Genomic DNA, 17,654 nt, shown 5'->3' on the forward strand with positions numbered 1-17,654 from the left:
GCTGTAGCCTCTGATGACAGGTTGGCAACCTGTTTCAGGAAAAACTAGTGATGGGAATAGACATAAGCACATGCTTTCCCTGCCTTGTGTGTAACTAGATGTAAGAAGAGAGGAGAAAAAGAAGAAAAATCTAGTGAAACCTCCAAAGGTGCTTTGTAAGGATGTAATCAGACAAAATTTGACATCGACTGTAAAAGGAGACACTTGGGCAAAGTCGTGGGTTTGAGAGGGTAACTTAAAGGATGAGGTTCAGTTGCATTGTCACAGCAAAGTAGAGGGAGCCATCGAGCCATGCTGGATCTGGACTGGAAATGCAAGATTCCGATACTCAATAGTATGTTTGCTTTCCCTCACACTGACCTTGAGCACAGAAGCAAAATGGCTTTTGCCAGTTGGCCCAACGTCTTGAAACGACACCCACTAGTTCTGTGTGGCGTGGGGGCACAGTATGCTTTTTTGCAAAGGGGACGAATGTAACACAATCCAGGTGAAGATCTCAAAGCAGAGGAGTTGTATGCTTCTAGAGTGCCATTCACTGGTTTTAGGAGCAAGATGCATGCAGATCCATGCTATTGGATGCTGATAGAGGCATGGTGGAGTAAGAGAGAAAAGAAATGCCCAAAAATAAAGTTGCAATGCAGAACAAAGGAATGAGAAAAGCCACCACAGTCCTTGGAGAAGTTTTTGCAGGCAGTACAGGGCAAGCAGCCTAGGTAAGTCAGGGTAAGTCCCCTAGCAGTGGAGAATTTTGCCGTGGCTTGGAAGGCCTATGTACATTTAAGTGTACATTGTCACGTATATTTTATGAATCAGCTATGCATTTTGCTTGTGTAGTGGTTGCAGAGGGGAGTGCATCAGCACGTCCAGGTTTCCTGTGAGGACTGTTTGTACTGGGAGCAGTGCAGCTCAGCAGGTTGAGATCGCTTGTTCATAGAATCGTAGACATTTATGGCACAGAAGGAAGCCATTCGGCCCATCGTGTCTGTGGCAACCAATGAATAGCTATCCAACTTAATCCCCGTTTCTAGATCTTGGTCCGTAGCCTTAGAGGTTACAGCACTTAATGAGATGAGGTTCTCTGCCCCCTTTGAGACAGTGAGTTCCAAACCCCCAGCGGCCACCAAGTGAAAAACTTTCTCCTCTAATACATTAAATCTGCGCCCTATGGTTATTCTGCGAAGAGAAATAGGTCCTTCCTTTACATGTTATCTAGGCCCCTCATAATTTATACACCTGAATTAATCTTCTCTCAGCCTCCTCTGTTCTAAAGAAAACAATTCCAGTCTAAATAACCCTTCCTCCTAGCTAAAATGTTCCTTCTTGGCAATGTCCCATCCAGGAGACGGGAAGAAAAATATACATAATTATATCTCTCTACGTCAACCTGGCTACTTTACAAAATTTTTTTTCTGTTTTTCAAAATGAACGATTGCTGGGCTGATAAAATGGCTACAGCTGACCAAATGCTCATAGTTCTGGAAGATTCTAAGCTGTCCCAATGGACAAAGGTTACCTCCTCATCCTCCTGGAATGTGACTTGTATAGTATAAACATTCCAGCCAAGCCAGCACAAAGGATTTGTAGACGATACCTCTGCACCAGCCAGCTCTGGGCAAAGGCAGAGCTGTTTGGGACTCGTCATCTCCAACACTGTACTCATGATTCTTCAGTTACCTGCTCAAAACACACGGGTGCCTTGTTAGCTGACTAGCTCATCCCAAAACCACCCTGTCCCATGACCAAGACTTGAGCCGTTTGAATTCCTTTAATTATACAGGTTTTGAATTTTATCTTCAGTTGTGGTTTAACCTCCGAAGAGAGCTGGACTCAGGGTGAGCAGCCTGCCTTTGAACTCCATCTCTCTCCAAGTCTGATTTCCAGAAAGAACCCTGTATTTTGCCTACAGAGTGAACTAATACCCAGGATACGAGACTACTTTGCTGCACCTTCAGTGGACTCAACCTGCAACCGAGTTCCTAGGACCAAGACCAGGAATTCTGCCAGACAAAGTCATCTAAAAGAACTTTCCTTGGATGTTGATTCTGGACTCACATGAAACCATAATTCTTATTTTTATCATGGGCTTTGCCCTGAACCTCTTTTTTTCCCTTATCCCTCTTTTATTATAAAATAATGCAAAAGGGGCAGGCATTGTGAAACCCCTTCCCGCATTTTGTGCGTGTGTGTAAAATAAACTACCCTTCTTATTTTACCTTATCTCAGGTTTGCTGTGGGGTTATTAATAGAGGATTGGATCGCTCCAGGAATGGAAGTGTTGGGGAAAACAGGCCACCGTTTATAAAGGGGGAAATCAGAAATCGAAAACACCAAATTGTTTACGGGTGGGTAGTGAGTGGAGTAATCAGAGCTGTATAAATTAATCCCCCTCATGACCCTAACAGCAATATCCTCATGTGTCTCTGCGCCCTCTTTAGTGTGATCACATGTGGTGACCAGGACTTTACGCATTATTCTAGCTGTGGCTCAACTAGTGTTTTATACAGTTCTAGCATAACTTCCCTGCTCTTATACCTAGGCCTCAGCTAATTAAAACAAAGTTTCCTGTTTGACACATTAACCACCTTTACCTACCTGTCAGGGATGTGTGGGCATGCACTCCAAGGCCCACTGCTTCTCGATGCCCTATCAATTATTGTGTACTCTCTTATATTTGGGGAGGGCAAACAAGGCATTACCTCTCACTTCTCCAGATTGAATTCCATTTGCCACTTTTCTGCCCACCTGACCAATTCGCTGTTATCTTCCTGCAGTCTACAGCTTCCTCCTTCATTATCAATCACACAGCCATTTTTCTTTTATCATCTGCCAACTGTTTATTTGTTCATGGAATGTGGACGTCATTGGCTAGACCAGCATTTATTGCCCATCCCTAATTGCCCTTGTTCAGAGGGCATTTTTAAGAGCCAACCACATTGCTGTGGGCCTGGAGTCACATGTAGGCCAGACCAGGTAAGGACAGCAGATTTCCTTCCCTAAAGGGCATTAGTGAACCAGATGGGTTTTTACAACAATCGGCAATGGTTTCCTGGTCGTCATTTAATTCCAGATTTTTATTGAATTAAAATTTCACCATCTGCTATGCCCCAGAGCATTTTCTGAGTCTCTGGAATATTAGTCCAGTGACAATACCACTATGCCACTGCCTCCCCAACTGCTTAATCATGTCCTCTATATTTGAGTCTTCAGACTTGACTTCTGAAGGTTAGTTACATTTGGGGATAAGTTGAGGTAGGCTCTGCATGGCTTGAGCGCCTTCAACGGAAAATGGGAATATAAACTGAGAGGCCAGGTGCCTTGCATTTCAGTCCATTATATGTCCTAGCCTGTTGGCATTCCATTGTGTGATGTAGAACAAGGGTTTTCCATAAGAAGTCCATGGACGCTAGGAGAAGGGAGAATCGTTGGGAAACTATAGATGATCATAAACATCTTGTGCACAACCTGATACTCTTTAACCTGGCAACAAATTGGATTTTTGGTTTCAACAATTTGATAGTGACTTCATCTTCAAAGATGACTGGAATCTTCACATAAACACTGCCCACTAGAATTACTCCAGCTGAAGTACCTTCACCACAAGGACTGCAGTGGCTCAGGTGGTTCACACCACCTTCTCAAGAGCAATTCAGAATGGCAATAAATGCTGGCTGGCCACTCCTGTGAACAAACTAACACAACATTGATGCACAGCACAGGAACAATGACACTGTTAAACTATTCTCCGGTTTGAAACCCTCGCTGAACATTTCAACCCAGTCTTATAGAACATTCACACCCAAGAGTTTGGAAACCATTTCGCACCAGTGTTAAACTTGAAGTCTGACTCTGGTGTGAAGGCCTGAATTGAGAAAGGGACTCTCTCCTCAAGGGAATCTGGCTCCAAATCCAACCTGTGCTTCCATTGTAGCAACAGCATCAGTGCAAATGAAAACACCCTTGCCACAGTTTGTGTAAATGCACCCTGAGACTTTAAAGAGAGTGAAAACCCTGTAAGGGCGCCTTAGTAAATAATTCTTTAGGATAGGTTGATTCATTTGCGCTTGATGGCTCTGCATAATTATTTCAATTTATGCTTAAAAAAATCTCTCTTGTTAGTCACCTCTGATACACTTCAGTGTAAAGCAATCATAGCAGAGCTTGATAAAGAGAAACCATAGAGATTCTTCCTCTCCAGTAGGACATTTTTAAATAGCCTCTGTAATAATGGATGTGCCTGAGGGACTAGTTCAGTCAGTGAGACAAAAAAAAACTAACACAGAAGAAAAATGAGAAGTGTTATATTTTTTTCAATGGAAAACAAAGGTGCTTCTATAGATTTCGGGGGGTCTGTCCTATTTCCAATGATAATACACCAATCCTGTAAAGCGTTTTGAAATCTTCTAACAGAATGAAGCAATTGTACCAAAAACTAATTGAAAGGAGCTTCAGCAATGGATTGGAAAGAGAAGAGAGGGTGTGAAACAGCATGAAGGGAAAAGCATTAGGGATGTTTAAATTCTCTCTGAAAGGGAGACTTGGCCAACTTTGGTGGGGGCTGGAGTGTGAATTTTGATGGGCTAAATGACTTGTACAGCCTTGTTTTTTTTTCTCTTTCTGGCGTTCTTGTGGCATTTGAAGCCTTGTATCCGTTAAATGCTGTCTCTTTACACACATGCTGTACATGTACTGACAGAGCTTTGTCATGGACTGACTGGCCAATGTCTGACCTGATGACACAAGAGACCGGAAGTTTGCGGTTTAACAATCCATTCAGTAGCGAAGTTAATTAGTGCCTGAGGTGGACAATTTCCCCTCGTTCCCCATTTTCCCCTTTTCATGCAGTCCTTTGCTTTCAAAAGGAGTCATTAATATCGCCATTATTCGCCCCCTCTAGGACAGGATCTCAGTCAGTTAACAAACATGAAGGTGGCTTGCTGTAAATCTTTTCTTAAAAATACACGTATTGAAATGTGGAACCAGTGAGGAAATAGTTAAAACATGCTTCTGGCCCTACACTTCTTGTAAGTTATTTTTCCCTCACTCTATTGAATAGAACATGCAGTGTTGAGTCCCATTCCGATGACATTAACAAATAGTGATGGTTTATATATATATATATATATATATACACACACACTGCACAGGCTGAATTGACAGCAGGGCTGGTTGCTGGGGGTGGGGTTACAAAAGAAAACAGAAGCTTCAGCAGGACCCAGATACCAGACAGCAATGTTCCAGCATGCTTCCTCCCTTCTTTTTTGCCGTTTCTCACAGAAGCTCTTCAAGGAAAGCCAGCAGGTAGTCAAAAACCCAGTGGGAAGGGAGGGGCGGGACAGAATGATGCAGCATTGACAGGAAAAGCAAATTACTGAAGAAGCCCTATTTATGTTTTGTGTGTGTGTGTCTGTCTGTGTGTGTGTATGTGTGTGTGTTTGTATGTGTGTCTGTGTGTGTGTGTGTTTGTGCAGGACAGCTGAAAGATTCCAGAGGGAAAATTTTTAACCGTCTCCATTTATTTTCACTCTCTAGGATATAAACAAAAAAAAAAGGGAAGAGATATCTTTTAGAGTAACATTTATTTGAACCCGAGTCTTCAAGAGCCTGGTAAGACCGATTTTATTTCCTCTTTTTTAAAATTTTAATTGCATTTCCATTGTCAAGATATTTTGAATCATATGAGCTTTGTGTTTCTCATAGAAGCTGAATGGTCTTCCTGCTGTGATATTTCTGAGCGCAAGAAGACAATGCGGGTTGGGGGGGGTGTTTATAGTGGGGTGTCATTGCCATTTATCTGACCTTTGCTTCTCACTCATAATAGGTGATAACTGCATTCGTGTCATTACTGATGATGCATCCTTCAGCATTGACTTGTCTGTTGGGTGAAAAACAAGGAGCAGACTTACAATCCCTGTGAATAGGCAAGCATTTGATGCTGTCTAGTCCTAGTTTCGTCCAGCATTTGTTTCATTTTTTTTTTGACAAGCCTTTACTTTCCAGTAAGCAGTTAGCAACATTGATCTAATATTAAAGTCACTTTGTTCTCTGCGTCTGGATGTGTGCGCGTTGTGCTTTTAAGTCATTTTGTTGTGTGCGCATGTGTGTGTGTGTGTGTGTGTGTGTGTGTATGTGTGTTATATGTATTATATACATGCTTTTCTCCTCATGTGAGACCAGATGTCAACAGCTGGCAATGGAGAGACCGGTGAAGAAAAAGTGATCTAATGACTTTGTAAACCAATACGCTGCCATTTGCTACATGTCGGCAACTTTGCACTTTGTCTTCCTAAAATAGAAAAAGCACTCAGCAGTATTTGTCTCGTTTCAGTTTTCTTGTGACGGTTCATAAAAATGATTTATACTTTTTAAAGAAAGCTTCAAGACGTTTAGACGTACTCCGGGTGTCCAGCCATAAAAGGCCGGTTGTTAATGACAGGTTTCAGAACTGTGCTCTATTTCTTCAGAGTTTCAGTAGCCTTAATCCAGGGGGATCCAACATCATCGCGTAAAGCAGCGATCAGATTATCCTCAGTTACCCCGGCTTGCTGAGTCTGTAACAGCAGATGAACCTTGATCTACTGCTCATTCAAGAAGAGCAATTTCTAAAACAATGCACAAGACAACACTGAAAAGTCAAAATACCTTCCTGTCGCTGCCTGAAACAACCCTCCTTCATTTTTTTTTTAATGAAAAGCTCTGTGGAGAAATGTTAATCGGGTTCAAAATAATATCATAAAACAAAAAGAGAAGCAGTCACATTTTCTTACATTATTCACAAAAAATCTAACTAACGTATTTGGCATAAGGCAGTCATCCTGCTGTGGAGCAAGCACAATGTAATGTGTGCTTATTTTAACAAACCATGCTCTGTAAGTAAGGGCTATGCCTTTAAGTATCAACAGCAAGGCTAACCCTTAACCCTTAAACACAATGGCAAAAGCAGGGACAGTGTAAGGTCAACACAAGCTATGTGGTGTCTTAGCACTTTTGACAAGGGCTAAATATTTTTGCATTGCCGCAGATCTGTGGGTGTTTATTTGTGTTTCAGTGCATGTGGAAGGTGCGTTGTGAATGTGCTGCAGAGCATTGGTGATTCTAAAGCACGCATTGTCCAATTCACTGTATTCAACTATCTGTGTAACTACTGTTGAGGGTATATTGGAATAATTACTTCAGAAATCGGCTGAGATAGCGGCTTCAGTGCAGCAGGTTTGCTGGGCAGAGCACTGTACATTCATCCTTTCCTGTTGTCAGTATATGTATTAATAGTCACTAATTGCGCCTGTGTTTTATCCAATGACTGTTAACTCATTTCTTTACACCAAAACAAATTGTGGACCTACCTTTAAAATTCTCACACAGATTTAATTATCCTTGTGTACGACAGAAGTGGGATAGATAAAGGCACACCGTGTCTTGTCAGTAATTTTTTTTAAAAATCACAAAGCATTATGTCCCCCAAGATGATCCAAATATATAGGTCATGCTATCTGAATCCATGTTTCTGGGGACTAAAAAGTGTATTGTGGTATAGGATTACGGAATGCCAGACTCAACATCTCTTCTTGTCTTAGGGCATAAACACAAGTATTAAAAACACACGTTTTCTCTCAGAATTCAAATCATAAGGAAGTGATATTGTGGCTGATTCCATCCTCTTCAGTATTGCATCCAATATTGGTCACCACACCTGTGATGGGATATTATTTCCCGAGAGAGAGAGAGAGAGAGAGAGAGAAAGAGAGAGAGTGCAGTATAAAGCCATTAAAATGATGTCCAATCTTGGAAAAATAAATCATGAGGGAATGTTAAAGAAGTTGGGCTTGTGCTTATTGGAAAAGAGAAGACTTTGATGTGACCTAATAAACATTTTTTTTTTAAAATGAAGGGGATTGATGACATGACCCTGACACATTGTTTGGACTGACGGGATCGATGGGAATGTAATATAAAATTCAGAACTTGGGCGTCAATCGGGGGATTCAGGCGGATGTATTTCACACAAAGGGTATTGGTAATATTGACTAAACAAGCAGCTTGGTTGTTGCAGAAAATAGCACTCGTTTAGGTTTAGGAGACGCTGAGGGACCAAAAGTTCCCTGGCAATAATGTCTGCTGAAAGGTTAACGTGAGGGCACAAGCTGATGGTCAGTAAAATTAATGTCAGATCTGATGCATGGAGATCTTGGCGATAAAGGAGATTGGAGAGCGTGCAAGAAGATTGACAGGTGGACTTGGTTCCTGGATAAAGAGGTCCAGAATTCTGGGTTTAAAGCCTTTTCCAGTAATCATAGTTTCCTATGTTTCTTCTGTGTGTCCACTGACACTAACAATCTTCAGCTGTGATATAAGACTGCTATAATATCAGAGCTCAGAATTCAACAGTCCTACACTCTTTCTTACTCACCTAACTGCCCCTGCTCTCTCTCATGTTTGGATTTAAAGCTGAGACAGATTCACGAATTTCAATTGTATTTCAGTTAGTGTCTCAAGGTCCCGGTTTCCTCATTTGCTGAGCAAGAAAGTAATTGGCCTAAGGTTGGCAATAATAACAACCTCAAATCAAGATGTGCAGGAGCTTGTGATTTTGCTGCTGAGGTTTCTGTGCAATCCAGAGGATTAGCAGGGATCAAATCACTGCGCACCTCAGATCCTGCCCGTTACACACTTCTCAAGGAGCTAAATAGCCTCGGAACTGATGGCAGGTTCTCTAATCTAAACTGAGGAGCATGCAATGCATGTGTGGCGTAGCTCGAGGCTCCTGGAGACAACATGGTGTTGCCCACAAATCTTAGCCATCGCGAACAGGTAGTTCAGCTCACAAACAGATTAACGTCCTCGCAGTTTAAAGGACAATGTGCATGTGTGAAAGTCTTGCTCTTGGTGCAGTTTTGTGAAACTCTACAGTAGAACCTGTGATCTTTCTTGTTGACAAAATTACTTTGCGCATTTCCTAAATTTAATTGCATTTTTTTTATAGAACCACAACAGTTCAATACTTTATAAGCATACAGGTCTGATAATGTTCCTACAAAGCACCTTGGGATGAAATTACTATAGTAAAGCACTGAATTACATGGAATGTATAGCACAGCAACAGGTCAATCAGCCCAACTGATTTATGCATGTGTTTACGCTGCACGTAATCTTCTTCCCACCTCACTTCATCTGATCTTATCAGTATATCCTTCTATTCCCTTCCCCTTCATGTGTTTTATCCAGCTTTGTTAGTGTACAGGTCTATCACAAAACTCTGATAGCAAAGAAACGGCCATGTTTTTTTTTATTCATTCATGGGATGTGGGCTTCGCTGGCTTGGCCAGAATTTATTGCCCATCCCTAGTTGCCCTTGAGAAGGTGGTGCTGTGCTGCCTTCTTGAATCGCTGCAGTCCTTATGGTGTAGGTACACCCACAGTGCTGTTAGGGAGGGAGTTCCAGGATTTTAACCCAGCAGACAGTGAATGAATGGCAATATATTTCCAAGGCAGAATGATGAGTGACTTGGAGGGGAACTTGCAGGTGGTGGTGTTCCCATCCATCTGCAGCACTTGTCCTTCTGGATGGTAGTGGCCATGGATTTAGAAGGTGCTGTCTAAGGAGCCTTGGGGATGAATTCCTGCAGTGCATCTTGTAGATGTTACACACTGCTGCTATCGGAGGTGGAGGGAGTGAATGTTTGTGGATGGGTTGCCATTCAAGTGGGCTGCTTTGTCCTGGATGGTGTCGAGTTTCTTGAGTGTTGTGGGATCTGCACTCATCTAGGCAAGTGGAGGGTATTCCATCACACTCCTGACTTGCGCCTTGTAGATGGTGGACAGGCTTTGGGGAGTCAGGAAATGGGCTACTCATCGCAGGATTCCTAGCTTCTGACTGCTCTTGTAGCCACAGTATTTATATGTCTAGTCCAGTTCAGTTTCTGGTCAATGGCAACCCCCCAGGATGTTGATAGTGGGGGATTCAATGATGGTAATGCCATTGAACGTCAAGGGGCGATGGTTGGATTCTCTCTTGTTGAAGGTGGTCATTGCTTGGTACTTGTGTGGCACGAATGTTACTTGCCACTTGTCTGCCCAAGCCTGGATATTGTCCAGGTCCTGCTGCATTTGGACATGGACTGCGTCAGTATCTGAGGAGTCACGAATGGTGCTGAACATTGTGCAATCATCAGTGAACATATCCCCACTGCTGACCTTATGATGGAAGGAAGGTCATTGAAGCAGCTGAAGATGGTTGGGCCGAGGACACTACCCTGAGGGACTCCTGCGGTGATGTCCTGGAGCCGAGATGACTGACCTCCAACAGCCACAATCATCTTCCTTTGTGCTAGGTATGACTCCAAACACTAGCGAGTTTTCCCCCTGATCCCCATTGACTCCAGTTTTTCTAGGGCTTCTTGTTGCCACACTTGGTCATATGCGGCCTTGACCCCATGGGCAATCAATCTGGCCTCACCTCTGGAGTTCAGCTCTTTTATTCATGTGTGAACCGAGGCTGTAAAGATGTCAGAAGTTGAGTGGCCCTGGCAGAACCCAAACTGGGCGTCAGTGAGTAGGTTATTGTTAGTCAAGTGGCACTTGATAGCACTATTGATGACCCCTTCCATTACTTTACTGATGATGGAGAGTAGACTGATGAGGCAGTAATTGGCTGGGTTGGATTTGTCCTGCTTTTTGTGTACAGGACATATCAGGACAATTTTCCACATAGCCGGGTAGAGGCTAGTGTTGTAGCTGTACTGGAACAGCTTGGCTAGGGGTGCGGCAAGCTCTGGAGAACAAAGTCTTCAATACTATTGCCAGAATATTGTCAGGGCCCCTAACCTTTGCAGTAACCAGCAATACTGATATCTTGATATCACATGGAGTAAATTGAATTGGCTGAAGACTGACATATGTGATGCCGGGGACCTCCAGAGGAGGCTGAGATGGATCATCCACTCGGCACTTCTGGCTGAAGATTATTGCAAATGCTTCAGCCTTATCTTTTGCACTGATGCGCTGAGCTCCTCCATCATTGAAGATGGGAATATTTATGGAGCCTCCTCCTCCAGTGAGTTGTTTAATCGTCCATCACCATTCACAACTGGATGTGGCAGGACTGCAGAGCTTAGATCTGATCTGTTGGTTGTGGGATCGCTTAGCTCCGTCTATCACTTGCAGCTTATGCTGTTTGGCACGCAAGTAGTCCTATGTTATAGCTTCACCAGGTTGATACCTCATTTTTATGCATGCCTGGTGCTGCTCCTGGCATGCCCTCCTGCATTCTTAATTGAACTAGGGTTGATCCCCTGGCTTGATGGTAATGGTAGAGTGGGGTATATGCTGGGCCATGAGGTTACAGATTGTGTTCGAGTACAATTCTGCTGCTGCTGATGACCCACAGCACCTCATGGTTACCCAGTCTTGAGTTGCTAGATCTGATTGAAATCTATCCCATTTAGCACGGTGGTAGTGCCACACAACACGATGGAGGGTTTCCTCAATGTGAAGTCCGGACTTCGTCTCCACAATGACTGTGCGGTGGTCACTCCTACCGATACTGTCATGGACAAATGCATCTGTGGCAGGCAGGTTGGTGGGGATGAGGTCAAGTATGTTTCTCCCTCTTGTTGGTTCCCTCACCACCTGCCGCAGACCCAGTCAAGCAGTTATGTCCTTTATGACTCAGCCAGCTCGGTCAGTAGTGGTGCTACCGAGCCGCTCTTGGTGATGGACATTGAAATTGCCCACCCAGAGTACATTCTGTGCCTTTTCCACTCTCAATGCTTTCTCCGAGTGGTGTTCAACATGGAGGCGCACTGATTCATCAGCTGAGGGAGGGCAATACATGGTAATCATCACAAGGTTTCCTTGCCCATGTTTGACCTGGTGCCTTGAGACTTCTTGGGGGGTCTGGATTCGATGTTGAGGACTCCCAGGGCAACTTCCTCCTGACTGTATATCACTGTGTCGCCACCTCCGCTGGGTCTGCCCTGCCAGTGGGACAGAATGTACCCAGGGATGGTGATGGTGGTGTCTGGGACATTACTTGTAAGATATGATTCCGTGAGTATGACTATGTCAGGCTGTTGCTTGACTAGTCTGTGAGGCAGCTCTCCCAATTTTGGCACAAGCACCCAGATGTTAGTAAGGAGGACTTTGCAGGGTCGACAGGGCTGAGTTTGCCATTGTCGCTTCCGGTGCCGAGTGGTCCAACCGGTTTCATTCTTTTTTTGAGACTTTGTAGCAGTTTGGTATAACTTAGTGGCTTGTTTAGCCATGTCAGAGGGCATTTAAGAGTTACATATGGGCCAGACAAGGTAGGGATGGCAGATTTCCTAAAGGACATTAGTTTTACAACAATCGACAATGGTCCATGGTCATTTTTATTGAATTCAAATTCCACCATCTGATGGTGACATTTGAAACCGGACCCCCAGAATATTCCCCTGAGTGGTCTTGCCCTGCTGCAGCAGTAGAGGCTACAAGGAAGAGAAATGACTGGTAAGTAGTGGGTAAGGCCGGGTAAGTATTTACTACTTTTATCACTTTTGTTTAAGGTCTTTTTGTGGTTTATAGTTTGTATATGGGATCAGGAAAGAAGGGCCCTAGAGTAATTAATTTAAAAGGTTTAATTTAAAGGGATAAGTCATGGCAGGAGAGCTCAAAGCCATGGTGTGCTACTTGTGCTCCGTGTGGGAAACCGGGAACATTTCCAGTGCCCGGGACCAGCATGTGTGCAGGAAGTGTGTCCAGCTGCAGCTCCTGGATGCTCGGGTTTCAGAGCTGGAACAGCGGCTGGGGACACTGTGGGGCATCCGCAAGTCTGAGAGCATTGTCGACAGCACGTTTAGAGAGGTGGTTACACCGCAGCTGAAGAACATGAGGAAGGAAGGGAATGGGTGACCACCAGGCAGTCCAAGAGAAACAGGCAGGTTGTTCAGGAGTCCCCTGGGGTCCCGCTCGCAAATCGGTATTCCATTTTGGAGGACGCTGGTTCCTCCAGGGAGTGCAGACAGAGCCAAGATTCTGGCACCATAAGCAGCCTGTCTGTACAGGAGGGGAGGAAGAGAGGAAGAGCAATAGTAATAGGGGATTCTATAGTCAGGGGAACAGATAGGCACTACTGTGGCCGTCAACGTGACTCCAGGGTGGTGTGTTGCCTCCCTGGTGCCAGGGTCCGGGATGTCACTGAACAGCTGCAGGGCATCCTGAAGGGGAAGGGTGATAAGGCAGAGGTCATGGTACATGTTGGTACCAATGACATAGGTAGAAAGAGGGATGAGGTCTTGCATCAAGAATTCAGGGAGTTAGACAGTAGACTAAAAAGCAGGACCTCTTGGGTTGTAATCTCTGGATTACTCCCAGTGCTACATGTTAGCGAGCACAGAAATAGGAGAATAGCGCAGATGAATACGTGGCTTAAGAGTTGGTGCAGGAGGGAGGGTTTTAGATTACTGGATCACTGAGACCGTTTCTGGGGAAGGTGGGACCTGTACAAGTGGGACGGTCTACATCTGAACCAAAGCAGGACTAACATCCTTGCAGGTGGGTTTGCTAGTGCTGTTGGGAGGAGTTTAAACTAATTTGGCAGGGGGAGGGGACACAGAATGTTAGCAGAATAGGGACACATCATAATACAGTAAAACAATCAAGTCAGAGGGAGTACAGCTGCATTAAGCTTCAAGGGAGTAAGGCAAGGCTGGATGGCCTCTTCTTTAATGCCAGGAGTATCACTGGTAAAACGGATGAGTTAAGGGTGAGGATTGACACATAGAATTGTGATATAGTAGCCATCACTGAGACGTGGTTGAGGGAAGGGCAGGATTGGCAGCTTAACATTCCGGGATATAGGATCTTCAGGCGAGATGTGGGGGGTAAAAGAGGAGGCATCGCATTATTGTTAAGGAGTCAGTTACTGCAGTAAGGAGAGATGATATCTTGGAGGGGGCATCGAATGAAGCTTTGTGGGTAGAGTTTAGGAATAAAAAAGGGGCAACCACATTATTAGGTGTTTATTATAGACCCCCAGATAGTCAGCGGGAAATTGAGGAGCAAATATGTGCACAATGTGCACAAAGAGGTGTGTAAAGACAATAACAATAGGGTAATTATATTCGGTGATTTCAACTTTCCCAACATTAATTGGGATAGGTATAGTGTTAAGGGCTTGGATGGAGTGGATTTCTTGAAATGTGTACCGGAGAACTTTTTAGGTCAATATGTAGAGGGTCCAACAAGGGACGGCGCAGTGCTGGATCTAATTCTGGGGAATGAAGCCGGACAGGTGGCTGAGGTGGTGGTGGGGGAGCATTTTAGTGATAGCGACCACAACATGGTACAATTTAAGTTTGTTATGGACAAAGAAATAGACAAGTTGCAAAAAAATGTTTTGGATTGGGGGAGAGCGGATTTTAGTAAACTCAGGCAGGATCTGGCAAAGGTAGACTGGGAACAGCTACTTGTGGGGAAATCTACAGAGGAGCAGTGGGGGGCATTCAAAAAGGAAATTGGGAGGGTATAGGTTCAACATGTTCCCTCTAGGGTGATAGGAAGGAGTAACAAGCCCAGAGAACCATGGATGACCAGAGATATTCAGGATACGATGAAAAGGAAAAGAGAGGCTTTTAGCAGGTACAAGGGAAGCAAATCAGCAGAGGCATTAGTGGAGTACAGAAAGTGCAGGGTAGAACTTAAGAAAGCAATTAGGAGAGCAAAGAGGGGATATGAGAAAGCTCTGGCTGATAAAAGTAGGGAAAATCGCAAGATATTCTATAAGTATATCAATGGGAAGAGGATAACCAGGGAAAAAGTGGGGCCTATTAGGGACCAAGGGGGCAATCTTTGGCTGGAGCCAGAGGACATCGGTAGAGTGTTGAGCGAATACTTCACATCCGTCTTCACCCAAGAGAATGAGGACGAAAGTATCGAACTCGGGGAGAGAGACTGCGAGGTTCTTGAGCAAATTGATATAGGGAGTGACAAGGTATTGGAAGTGTTGGCAGGCTTAAAAGTGGACAGATCTCCAGGTCCGGATGATTTGTGTCCCAGACTGCTGAGGGAGGCAAGGGAGGAGATTGCAGGGGCTCTGACCCAATTTTTAATTCCTCTCTGGCCATGGGGGAGGTGCCAGAGGACTGGAGAACAGCTAATGTGGTTCCGCTGTTTAAGAAGGGTTGTAGAGATAAGCCAGGGAACTACAGACCAGTGAGTCTCATGTCAGTGGTAGGGAAACTATTGGAGAAAATTCTGAAGGAGAGTATTTATCTCCACTTGGAGAGGGAAAGTTTGATCAGGGATAGTCAGCATGGCTTTGTCAGAGGGAGGTCATGCCTAACAAATTTGTTTGAATTTTTTGAGGAGGTGACCAGAGGTGTAGATGAGAGTAGTGCAGTTGATGTAGTTTATATAGATTTCAGCAAAGCCTTTGACAAGGTCCCACATGGGAGACTTATAAAGAAGTCAAATGCACATGGGATACAGGGTAATTTGATAAGGTGGATTCAAAATTGGCTTAGTTGTAGGAGACAGAGGGTGATGACAGACAGCTGCTTTAGTGACTGGAAGCCCGTGTCCAGTGGCGTACCACAGGGATCTATGCTGGGTCCCCTATTATTCGTCATTTATATAAACGACATAGATGACTATGTGGGGGTAGGATTAGTAAGTTTGCGGATGACACAAAGATTGGCCAGGGTGGTTAACAGTGAGGTCTTGGGCTACAGGAAGATATAGATGGGATGGTCAAATGGTCAGATAAGTGGCAGATGGAATTTAACCCTGAAAAGAGTGAGGTGATACACTTTGGAAGGAGTAATTTGACAAGGAAGTATTCAATAAATGGCATGACACTAGGAAGTTCTGAGGAACAAAGGGACCTTGGCATGTGTGTCCATAGATCTCTGAAGGCAGTGGGGCATGTTAGTGGGATGGTGAAAAAGGCATTTGGGACACTTGCCTTTATCAATCGAGACATAGATTACAAAAGTAGGGAGGTCATGTTGGAGTTGTATAGAACCTTGGTGAGGCCACAGCTGGAGTAGTGTGTGCAGTTCTGGTTGCCACATTATAGGAAGGATGTGATTGCACTGGAGGGGGTGCAGAGGAGATTCACCAGGATGTCACCTGGGATGAAACATTTAAGTTATGAAGAGAGGTTGGATAGACTTGGGTTGTTTTCATTGGAGCAGAGAAGACTGAGGGGTGACCTGATCGAGGTGCGCAAGATTGAGGGGCATGGACAGGATGGAAAGGGAGTAGCTGTTCCCCTTAGTTGAAGGGTCAGTCACGAGTGGACACAAGTTGAAGGTGAGGGGCAGGAGGTTTAGGGGGATGTGAGGAGAAACGTTTTTACCCAGAGGGTGGTGACGGTTTGGAATGCACTACCTGGGAGGGTGGTGGAGGCGGGTTGCCTCACATCCTTTAAAAAGTACCTGGATGAGCACGTGACACGTCATAAAATTCAAGGCTATGGGCCAAGTGCTGGTAAATGGGATTAGGTAGATAGGTAGGTCAGGTGTTTCTCACGTGTCGGTGCAGACTCGATGGGCTGAAGGGCCTCTTCTGCACTGTGTGATTCTGTGATTAACTGTGGATTCTAACTTTAGGCAAGAACCCTTTGGGCATGCCTTAAGACCAAATGCAGGATTGTTGAACACTTGCGAATCTCCGAAAAAGCCATTGACATTTCTTTAAGACAAGTGGATTATGGAAACTCATAAAATAATGTCATATTACTTGAAACAAGATGGGGCAAGTGACAAATAATGTAGACCATAAAACAGACAGTTTAACTATTAACATGTCCAATGTAAAAGTCTAGATTCATTTCATTCAGCTTCAGTGATGCAGGTACATCAACAATTAGTCACCTTTTGACAAGATTACAAGCCCCAAACTCTTGCAGTAGAGTTCAATATTGAACAAATTGCTTGTAATGGACATTAATGCTGCTTTAAGCAGACCTTACAAGCTATTGATTTACTGGAGAACTTGGCTTTGGAATTCACAATTTTATTTTGAATATACTTGTGTGTCTTAACTCTTCTAAGGACATACAAGAAAATCATTTTTGGATGTCATGGTCAGTCAGTTGTAACTGACCAAACCAAGTTATAGGTAGCTTGTACCAGTATCAGGAAGAAGTCCTGGGATATTATCAGCATGTCTTTAAATTACCATTAACGTGCTGTAGACAGCTAATATATGCACTTGCACTCCTGTGCACACACCAATATATACGCACATATTATATTACCCTGGCAACTATCTGAAGATGAAGCATACTGTTCGCAACCTTGGCCCCGCCATGAGCCTCCAACCAAATGCCCACAGCATTACTAAGACTGCCTACTTCCACCTCCTTAACATCACCAAACTCTACCTTTGCCTCAGTTCATCTGCTGTGAAACTCCCATCCATGCCTTTATCACCTCTAGGCGGAACTCTCCCAAGCCCTTCCTCAATACTCCTGTGATCACTGATCTATATTGTATCTCAGTTAAGCAACGCCTCAATTTTCCAGTTCTCATGTTTGTTCTCGAATCCATCTGTGGTCTTTTCCCCCACTATCTCTGTAACCTTCACTCCACAACCCTCAGGCACTTGTACTCCTCCAATTTTTCCACCTTAAGGATCCCTGATGGAAGTCAGTCCACCATTGTTGGCTGTGTCTTCAG

General features: G+C 44.2%; 1 protein-coding gene across 1 annotated transcript in view; it reads left to right on the forward strand.

The window, feature by feature from the left end:
- Positions 1-5,547: 5,547 nt before the first annotated feature.
- celf2 (cugbp, Elav-like family member 2) overlaps positions 5,548-17,654 on the forward strand; it is a 726,013-nt gene continuing 713,906 nt past the window's right edge. Inside the window, exon 1 of the mRNA XM_078553002.1 lies at positions 5,548-5,604. The gene's annotated coding sequence lies outside the window, so the exon portion shown is untranslated. The remainder of the gene's footprint in view (positions 5,605-17,654) is intronic.

Source organism: Cetorhinus maximus, chromosome 12 (assembly GCF_964194155.1).
Source record: "Cetorhinus maximus chromosome 12, sCetMax3.hap1.1, whole genome shotgun sequence".
NCBI classification, from domain to species: domain Eukaryota; kingdom Metazoa; phylum Chordata; class Chondrichthyes; order Lamniformes; family Cetorhinidae; genus Cetorhinus; species Cetorhinus maximus.